Source organism: Aphelocoma coerulescens, chromosome 23, assembly GCF_041296385.1.
Source record: "Aphelocoma coerulescens isolate FSJ_1873_10779 chromosome 23, UR_Acoe_1.0, whole genome shotgun sequence".
Classification (NCBI taxonomy): domain Eukaryota; kingdom Metazoa; phylum Chordata; class Aves; order Passeriformes; family Corvidae; genus Aphelocoma; species Aphelocoma coerulescens.
In genome coordinates, this window is record NC_091036.1 from 4199070 (window position 1) to 4209274 (window position 10205).

General features: G+C 50.7%; 1 long non-coding RNA gene across 2 annotated transcripts; it reads right to left on the bottom strand.

Moving 5' to 3' along the window:
- Nucleotides 1-862: 862 nt before the first annotated feature.
- Nucleotides 863-4280, bottom strand: LOC138122018 (uncharacterized). 2 transcript variants are annotated; one of them, XR_011156319.1, is made up of 3 exons: nt 2183-4280; nt 1942-2054; nt 863-1791 (listed from the first exon to the last, which is right to left on the bottom strand). It is a non-coding gene; the product is annotated as an uncharacterized lncRNA (long non-coding RNA). The 2 variants fall into 2 exon arrangements; XR_011156318.1 differs by having other exon boundaries at nt 1942-4280.
- Nucleotides 4281-10205: the final 5925 nt, after the last annotated feature.

Genomic DNA, 10205 nt, shown 5'->3' on the forward strand with positions numbered 1-10205 from the left:
TGCCATTATGTCTCAGGAAGGGTACTGAGGGCTGTGAGGATCCTGCATCTGGCAGCGCCAGGAGCACTCTGTGCCTTGGCAGTGCCACCACCTGCACGTCACAGCCTGCCCTTCCAGTGCCTGGCAGGTGCTGTGCCCACACTGGTGGCACCACTGCCCTTAGCAGTGGCTGTGGGCAGGTGGCCCAGAGGGCCCCTGACCAGTTGCTCCATCCTTCCCACCGCACAGCTGCTGTGGGGAGCCCTGGTTAACAGCCCACTGTCACCTTTGCTGTTCTTCAGGGGATCCTGCTGATTTGTCCCCATGCTGATGGCAGAGGTGGGAGGTGCAGCTCCAGATGCATCTGGGAAACTGGTGCCAACAGTGCTGGGGCCACAAGGGGCCAGTGGCCAGAGGAAGGGGACCCTTGCTCCCAGGACAGATTGTCGCTCTGATCTCTACAGGTTCCTCCATCTCCTCTTTTATCCCTTCTTTATATGTATTTCAGAATGATATAAATTCTCCGCTGTGGACCCTGCTGGGTGAACACAAAAGAGAACTTGCAGGCAGGCCCAAGAGAAAGGGAGGATAAAAAAAACCACAGGAGAAAATTAATAAAGCATTTGAGAAAGGGAGAGGATGCCTCGCTGGGAAAGTGTGTAGCACACAGGGCTCCCCAAAGCACATCAAAGCCTGACTCTGAAATTAGCCCAACTGATGGGAATGTAAAGCAGGGGATTCTCCCACTGAGCTGTGGATTGAGAGTCCCCCCACAGGCTGTGAGGCACTGACATTTGTATTTATCCAGGCTTGAAGCTCCATCATGGAGCTTTTCAAAGGGCACTGCTGGGACCCAGCAGGCCTTCTCCCCAGCGTGGCAAACATGGCACTTTTAATTACTGCTCTGTGCCGGCACATGTGCCTGACCCCCACACTAATTCTTGTTGCAATTACAGCGATCTAATTGAGTTTATTCACTCTCTGAAGCTTTTGTGTCTTTCTTCCTTGCACTCCCTGCCGGTGAGAGCTGGGGCTTCCATTGATCTGGTAGGTAGGGACAGGGGCAGTGCCTGGTGCTGGCCCTGGGGCCCGCTGGCCTCATTGTGTCCATTGAGCTGCCACTGCTGCTGGGAAATGCCAAATCGCCCCCGAGGCAGCGCCCTGGTGACCCCGGCGCTGAGCTGCTCGAAGCATTTCACCACACTGGCGAGTGGCGTGTGTTTGATGGCTCGTTTGGAGAAGCAATTTTACATTTTTATAGGAAAATTACTTCCAATTGACAGGGAAATGATGCCATGAAAGTGACAAATAGACACTCCGTGGGCAGGGGGGATGAGTGTTCAACAGAGACCAGAAAGGTCTTCAGACATATTTGTGCAAATGAGGGGAAGCCAGAGACTCTTGGCCCCAGGACATCACAGAGCTTGTGTCCCCATCTCCCCCCGCACTCTCTGCAGCTGCTCAAGGGGAGTCTGAGACTCGCCAGGTTCTCAGCATGAAAATGCACCTGCCCACCAGGGAGGAGATGCTTTTGGAAGGGCGTTCCTGCCTGACAGTGGTCTGTTCCTGCAAGCACCAGCCCCATTATCAGCAGGTGCCCAGCACTGTGTGCCCCACAAGTGCCATTAGTGTCTAAATAATGACCTTATTACGGCCCCCAGCTGTGCCTTGCACCTGTGGCAGGTGTTGAAAGGTGGAGTCAGGAGCCGGCAGGGCCAGGCAGCGTCAGGGAGTCCCAGGCGAGTCATTGGGAAGAGCCCCTGGATGCTGCTCCTCCAGCTTTTTTTATACAATGGCAGATGTTGATGTCTACTGAAAACAAACAAACCAACCCATTTGCAAGTTTCTATTGGAAATATTTTGTCCAGAAAACAAATCAAAACCACTTAATATTTTTTTTAAATCGGCTTAGCTTTTGCATCTCTTGGGAATGAATTTTGCCTTCTCTTTTCCAGCACTCACCTGTTCTTTCTGTTTTTTCCCTTCTTGCTGTCTCTCTGGATTACAGGGCCATGGTGGGACATAATACTCCAGCTCCAGGGGCTCCTGCCACTGCTCATCACAGTGACCTCTTGCTTTTCAAGGTTATTTGATTAACAATAAGGAAAATAAAACTTGTTGGTGCTTGAAAATATAATTTCCTCATGCAATATCAGCTGAAGGAATGCTGGACCTTCTACAGGGAAATGAACAAGGCTCCTACCTGAGGCAGTGCCAGGGCTGAGCTGGGGCCCCAGGGGCACCTCCATTCCCAGGGGCTCTTGGAGGAGAACCTCTTCTTGGAGAGCCTGATGGGAACATCTGCCATGGCTTCTGTGGATGCTCTTGAAGAGAGAGTGAAGTAGACACATGGTGACTGGCACCCAGCCCAATGAGGGAGGAGGGAGAGGAATTAACTCTCATTTAAGTCCACTTTTGTTGTAAATAAACTATAATCACTTCAAACCTTTTGCTTAATCAGAAAAGGCTGTTGAACATTAAGTAAACCGTCGGCAGACTTGTCTTACTGCTGGATTAGAGATATTAAATGCCAGCAATGCTTGATTTTTTTAAGCTGTCCTGCAGCTGCATTATTAAAACAAACACATTTGCAGACCTGCAAAAATCCAGAAATGAAAACAAAAGATGAGATTGAAGCTTTCCCAGAGGCAAGATCTGCAATCTGGATAATTTTAAAATCTACGTTTAGTCTTCATCTTTTGAACCAAATAATGGAGGGAAATGACACATAATGAAATTACCACTGGAATTAGCAGCACATTCTCTAAAAAAAGCCAGGTTGAAATTTAGGAATTCCTCTGTGCAGAGACAACAGCTCTGGAGCTCTCTCAGTGCCCTGCTGGCACAGAGGACTCCTCTGCAGCCCCAGGTTTCTGCTGAAGAGAACAAACAGCTCTGACTGTAACAACAATGCCATTTTTTTCAGGAACTGGTGGGTTTTCAGAAAGTTCCAGCTTCTGAACTCCAGTAAACAAGGCCAGGCAGGCTCTTGCAGTTCATTAAGTCTCACCTGTATTTGAAAAAATGAAGTTTTCTGGTTATCTTGGTGTCAGAGAAAAGCTTGGAAGTGTGATGCTCAGGAGCCCGGCTGGAGCCAGACTGCAGCATATACTCATCATTTACTCAAGGTTTGAGCCCTCGTGCTGGCCAGGGAGCAGCTGATGGTGTCAGGAGCTCCAGGAAGCCACAGGGAGAGTGACCCAGCATCTGCTGGGACGTGAAATTCTGCTGCTCCAGAACTGCCCCCCAAATAGGTACTGGGGGGGCCCTGAGGATGAGGCATGGCCCGGAGCAGAGGGTGGAGTCCTGCCCTCAGCCAGGGTGTGAGCAGGCCCCTCCTTGCCTCTCCGGAGTTACGGAGTTACTCAGCCACTGCCACCCTGCCCACAGCTCTGGCATCCTTTTGTTCCTCCCTCCAGCCCTGGGGACAATAAAACCCGATTTTAAGGGAACCAGAGGAAGATGCCAGCTTGGCAGGGCTGGGCACGCTGGGACGTGCTGCTGTCTCAGGACAGCAGAGTTACAGTGAGTGTCCGTCACTGACAGGGATGCCAGCCAGCAATTTATTTTCCACATTAATTTTGATTATGAGTTCTTATATGGTTGCAGAGTCCAATTTTCACAAGGGAAGTTTCCCCCCCCCTAAACACAGGACAACAAATCAGATTGACCTGAAGTTTTTCTTTCCTAAATTTCTTGTGGAATCTTGGCTGGATATAAGTTGTCTCAAATGCAATTACACTGTCATAAATAATTTTCCACCTCTTTTTTCCATCTCAACCATTCCGCTCCCCTGCGGTCAGTGGAAATTTCCCCCTTTTATTAGGTTAGACTCATTGGCACTGAGAAAAACTGTGCTCATGGCATCATTGTCTGTTCCGAGCCAAATCCTCGGAGATTTCCCTCCCACTAACACAAAAGCTGGGGCCAGGGCTGGATAACGGAGCCTGTAGCTGGGTGACAAGCTGCCGTCCTTCCATGAGCCTGGGGTCTCATTGTCCTGACTCAGGCAACGCCCACAGGAGTGTCACTGACCTGAGCACCCGCACAAGCCTCAGGGGGGGTCAGGAGCAGCAGCTTCCCATGGAGTCAAAGCTTGCGGTGCCTCCAGACAAGCACGAGCTAGAAACGCTTTGTTGGGGTGAGATGCTGGCGAGGGGTTATCACACACAGCTCTCAAGGTTTTGGCCGAAACAAACCATTTGCTCCTCCTGCTCGGCTCCCTGCGCTTTCCTTGTGGCAGCGCCGGGCGTGTGTGGCTGAGTCCCCCCCAGACAAAGGGCCCAGCAATGTGACTAACAGCTGCCACATGTGGACATGTCCTTCTGCTATTTAGTACTTGACTGTGCTTGGTTTTACTGTGCTTTTCATACGAGCTGCATCCCCAAACCACTTCAGAGAGCAGGCAAATTGGAATCATGGGTGCAGGGCCATGCGGGGAGCTCTTGGAGCCCCGCAGAGAGAGGGCGGTCGTGCTCCGCACCCGGGCTGCTCTGCAGGGCGAGGGACAGACCTCGCCCCGGGCTCTCACACCCAGGCCACGTCTGAGCAGATTCCATTAATTCGGCCCCTTCAAGGGCTGGTAAGCAATTTTCAGGGACCATTAAAAGTGTTATTGGTCCTCAGCACCCTGTGTTGCTGGGATGACCAGTGGGAGCCAGGGCAGGCACAGAGTGGGATGGCTGTGGGGGGACAGTGTAGACTGTGGTGCCCCAGGTTTACCCCTGACCGTCTGCCCAGCCCCTCCTCGTTCCAAACACGAGCACACTGCCTCTCCCACCAGATGAAGCGGGAAGGACTGAGGACCCCAGCCCTCTCTGCCTGCTCCCAAGGCCTGCTGGCAATCTGCAGGGCACAAGCAGGGCGTCTCAGGCCACAGAGCCTATTTTGCAATGCTGCGACAAGCCTCAAACTGTTGGATGTATCTTCTGCTGCAAGAAGTTTGTTTCTTGACACTTACTTCAGTGCCTTCCCAGCGACGAGACCGTCTCGCTCCAGCCTGACAGGGTTCTGGTTTCTGTCTGAATGAGGAGCGCTCATCCTTCTCCTGCTCCCGTGACTGCATGTTTTGAATTAAATCGTATCAGAGACACTCAGGAAAGTGTGAAGCTATTTTTATTCAGAGGGTGAAAAAGTTTGGGGAAAATAGAATTTGATGAAATTGCACTGTCCAGTATTAGTAACTGGTTCACAGGAAAGTAGAGAGAAGTCTGCAGCCCCAAGTCATGTGAATGCTGCCAGGACTTCAAGCCACATTACTCACTAAGTGGAAAGTCCAGGTAAAGCCCAACCCCTGGCTCCACATGTGGTAGTGATTTGGGCAGATCCTCTGTCAGAGTGGCTGACATCATGACGAGAGGTATTTACAGCCGACAAGGAGAACTCTGCGCAGACCTTGGCCCCCCCCTCCCTTTTTTTGTTTTATTCTGAGCTGTTATTATAAAGTATTATTTATGAAGTGGTGAGAGCATGAGCAGCACAACCCTGCCAAACTTAAAGCACTTTTCATTTAACAGAATGAAAATTATTTTTACATAAGTATCTGAAGGAAAGATCCACAGATTCTGGACAGCTTTATGGAGGCAGGCTATAAATTCTGAGCTCACAAAACTATTTTTCTCACCAATAGGCTTCCCTTTACCTCTGAAAGTTTATTTTCAATAAACACAAATTGGATCCTCAGCAGTGTCCAGAGGAGGATGTTCACAGCTATCACTGTATCTAATCCATGTGACCTGTGGATCATTCCAGTGAGGCACTTGGGAACACGTTTCCATGTGTCCCAGCACTGCTCCTGCATGAGGCCTGAGGCTGGGGCGAGCATCGCAGCGGGCTCAGCTGTTACAGACCTGACCCAAGGCCACCCGAGACAGCAGTGCTCATCCTGCTGACATCCCTGAACCGTTCATTAGCTGGAACAGGACAAATCTCTCTCTGGGTCACCCACTTAACTCTCGTAGAAGAGGTCAAGTTCCAAGCCCGTGGGAATGAGCCAGACTGGGTGGTGAGCAGAACCCGCGCCCACCTCGAGTTCAGCAGCACTGGCTGCACTGGCCCCAGTGAGGCAGAAACCTGCTCAAAGAGGGGAGGGAGAGGCACCCACGCCCCACACTCCTGTCCCCTCCCCGTGCTGCTGTCTCCCATCGCTCAGGCACGCTCTATGGTCTGTCAGCAGTGGTGGGCCGCTTGCCCCTGGTGTGGGGAGCACCCACACCATCCCTCCCAGATACTCGAGGTGACCTGCTGACACTGGGGTTCTGCTTTGCTGCCTCACCTGGCCAAATGCAGCCAGAGGGGGGTTGTGTTTCTTTCTCACATAGCTCAGTATGCCAGTTGCCATAATATTATTTTTGTTTGCGATCTCATGTCAGCTCAGAATGCTACTGAAATGTGTCCTCCCCTCAGATGAGGGCTGTAGGGAAACCACAAGCTTTTTGAAATTCAAAATTGGTAAGCAACAAAATTATGAAACCACAGGAAATGAAATGAGCAATTCCTGCAGTTCATGCTTTTCCCCTAAGCTTCTCCATTGCTCTTAGAAAAATCTGCATTAAATGGGGTGTTAGCAAACGCTTCCTGTCCTCCAGTAAGATTCCCAGCTTCCCAAGTGCAGAGCGGGTGCTGAGAAGGATGGAGGGATGAGTTGTAGAGGGCAATGCTGATTCATTTTGACAAACACCACAAATGAAAAAATACATCAGGACCACTGGGCAGAGGCTGAAAAAGGACCCCCACGATGACAATAGGCAGTGACATCTGGGACCCGCCAGCACACACACTGATGGCAGCCCGGCGGCATGGAGAGCCACGGCTTGCTTTCTGCTCTGCTCCACATTTGTGGGGTGGTACTTTGTCTTGTTTTTGGCACCCCAGAAGTGGGACAGCTCCACACTGGGCTCCCTCCGCCCACGGTCTCTGCTCACACCAGGGTGCAGGACAGCTCCATGCCATTCTTTCTCTGCCTACTGCCAGCCCTGGGCCTGGCACTGGGCAAGGAGCCTGTTCTCCTGCTCGGAGGGGTTTTGATCCTTCCTGACCTCGTGGGGAGAAAGCTGCCCATTTTGGGAACATTAGGCACTGTGAAGTGATAGAATAGGTACAGCATGGCCCACAGCATATCCCCCTGCCCAGTGAGCCTTGTCCCATGCTGTGGAGCCCCGGAGTCCTTCATCCTCCATACAATCTTCGTTGCGAGTGCAATTACAGAGGAAGTGCAAACCAGCCGGTGCAACACTGACTAAGGTTGACTTCACTGTCATGTAGTTTGTGTTTCACTGATGATACATTTATGGGCAGAGCAATGGCCCCTGAGAGTAAGTGAGAGGCGTCAGTTTTTTCTTCTGTTTGCAGAACACACCAGTTGCATGAATGCCTCGAAGCTGGAGGTGGCCATACTGTCAAGCCCAGTCTCCAAGATGCTTGGAGGCGTGATTCAAGCTGCTCCATAAAATCAGTGACCAGAGCAGCTTCAGCCTTTTAATCTCCTCAGCAGGTGCAGCTCTGCTGGCTCCAGAGCAGCAGGCCCATGCCTCACAAGTGGGCAAACTGGCAGGGGCTGCTGGCAGTCCTTATCACACTTTATCTTGCTTTTGGACAGTCAGAGGTTGATGCTGCTCTGCAGATCCCTCCAAATCCTTTATCAAGCAGCCCAGCAAGGGCAGCTGCCCTTGGGAAGGTTCTCTTCCCTTGGAGGAACTGTCACAATCCATGGAGAGTGAAGCAGCAGCTCCCAACCCCTTGGCAGCACGGCAGGAGAGCAGCTGCCTGCACATCACACTACTGGCTCCAGTGGGGTGTCCTGGTGCCTCCAGTGAGCTATGAGTCTCTAGGAATTCCCCAAGAAATGTCAAGGGACAGTGCAGAAAATGATGCTTTTCAATAATAAGGAAATATTCCATGAATGAAACCAGATCTGTTTATTTTGAGTTCACTGTTGCAAATCATTGCAAAGAGAACCCAGTCCTACAGAATAGATCCAGCATGGATGTGAACCACATGAGGTGCAGGTTTGATCCAGCACAGAAACTTTTTGAATTTGCTTTTTTTAAATCTAATTTCTTATTGAAACAATGTGGTTTGCATTAAGGTTTTGATGTTTTGTTTTAAAACCACACATCTAATTTTAAATGTTTAAGACTTATAAATAATACAGTAATTTTGATGCAGCCAAAGAAGATCTCATGCGAGAAACAGATAAATCAGTACCTCATTTACATGTTTAACATGTGCCACATTTCATTCCCCATCCTCCTTGGATAGGACTCAAAAGGACTTTCCAAAGAATTTGCCCCCATATCCCTGCTTCATCCTGAGATAGAAACAAATTCCAGTTTGGAAAAAAACCAGCTTTTATCACAGATGTCAGCAATTAAATTGTCCATTAAATAAAACATTCACTCACCTTATTTTTCCCTTTTCTCATTTGCTAAGATGAGAAATATTTCCTTCCATAGCTGCATTCCTCTTTCAGCTTTCCAGTGCATCCCTGGGCAGCGTGGGGCAGCTCCCTAGGAACGGAGCTCTTACGAGGGAGCCAGAGCTGCTCCATGGGGCCAGAACTGCAGAGCCCATCACCCTCCCATGGGGTCTGCCTGGGGTGTCGGCAGCAGTGTCAGAATGGGAAGTCCCCTGTGAGTGGTGCTGTGACACCCTGGGAGCCAACACCTCCTCCAGGGCCACCTTTGCCCACACAGATGCTCCCTGGATAACAGACGTGGCACACACAAAACCTTCAGGGAAGTAAAGAACAAGCTAAGGTTGCTCAGAGTGCCCACACATCCTTCTGCTTTCCATGCCTGCCCTCGCTGTCCCTCTGCCCTCCATAACTGTCCCCAAGTCCCTCTGCTCTGTGTGCCTGCACCCACCTCCCCAGCCAGGTCACCCACGCCAGCGCTGCTGCCACAGCAGCGTTTGTTATTACCTACCTATGCTTGCACCTGTCCTCAATCAGATGATAACTGCACCAAATCAACTCATTTCTTCCTGCTTCCCCTCACGAGAGCTTCTGCCTCCTGCAGAAGGATTAATTCCAGTAATTAATTCAGCCACTCTAGCCATGAACACAAAATGCCCCAATTACTGTCTCTCCTCCTGCGGTGTCACAGTGAAATCTCATTAGCACTTGAGTACAGCCAGAACTGCACTAACGGGGGTGTTAGCTGTGTTAATGGAAAACACTTTCCTTTATCCTTTGGCAAATCCAGCTGTTTCCACCAAATCAGTGTGGAATTTGATCTGGAAGAGTCTGCATGGCCAGGCTTTGGGGTTGTGAAGTGTTAAAGAGAACAGAGCTCCGTCAGTGCCCTGACCTGGGCTCACCCAGCACCCCTGTCTGCCTCAGCACCTCTGCACTCCTCATCGGTGCTGTTGGATTTGTTCAAGGTGCAAGGACCTAAATCTTGAGCCATTTTATTGGCTGATGTGAATCAATGTGTAGCTCTCAGGCTTACATGAACAGCACCCTGCGAGCTGAAAGGGCTGACTGCCAGGGGAAGGTGTGGCAGGAGCTCCAGGAGCCATGGGACGTGGCTCCCAGTCAGGGCCTGGCACAGAGCCAGTGGCTGTCCTGGGGGTGCCACGGTGGTGGAGAGCCCAGGCAGTCTCCTCCTGCCCATCCTGCTTCTGGGCATGCCTCCACCAGGCCTGCTGGAAAGATTAAAAGCATTCTTGATCTGACCCCAGTGCACATCTGAATTAGAAATAAATGAAAAAGGAGAGAAGACAAAACAATCATTTGACTTTTATTAAAGTTTCAAGAGGGATACAGGCCAATAATTCCTTTTTATTGGTAAAAGTACCATTAAACAATGCATTCCCACATCCCTTTCCACTTTTGGCTGTAAGGCTGGCAGAAGAAGGTGCTTTCCCTCTGGGAGCAGGGACATTTTGGGCCAGGGTGCCCCACACCTGCCAAGGGCTGCTGACCCATGGCTATGGCATGGAGAGTGTTGGGAGAGCAGGGAATCATGTCAGCACAATGCCCCTTGGCACTAGTTTCACAGGGATGCTGCAGCCCTGACCAAAAAGATAGTGTTTGTTTGGTTTGGCAGGGAAAACTGCTTCTCTTCCGCTGTTTATTGACATATGAATCAGAGCTGGCACCGGCAGCGAGGACTCCACAGTTGTGTACAAGCACGAGAGCGTGTGTCAGGCAGCGCAGTGAAAGCTGCAGTAATGAGCCCATTAATCATGTAATTCCCAGCCAGGGAAACCCCACAGTCCCCGGT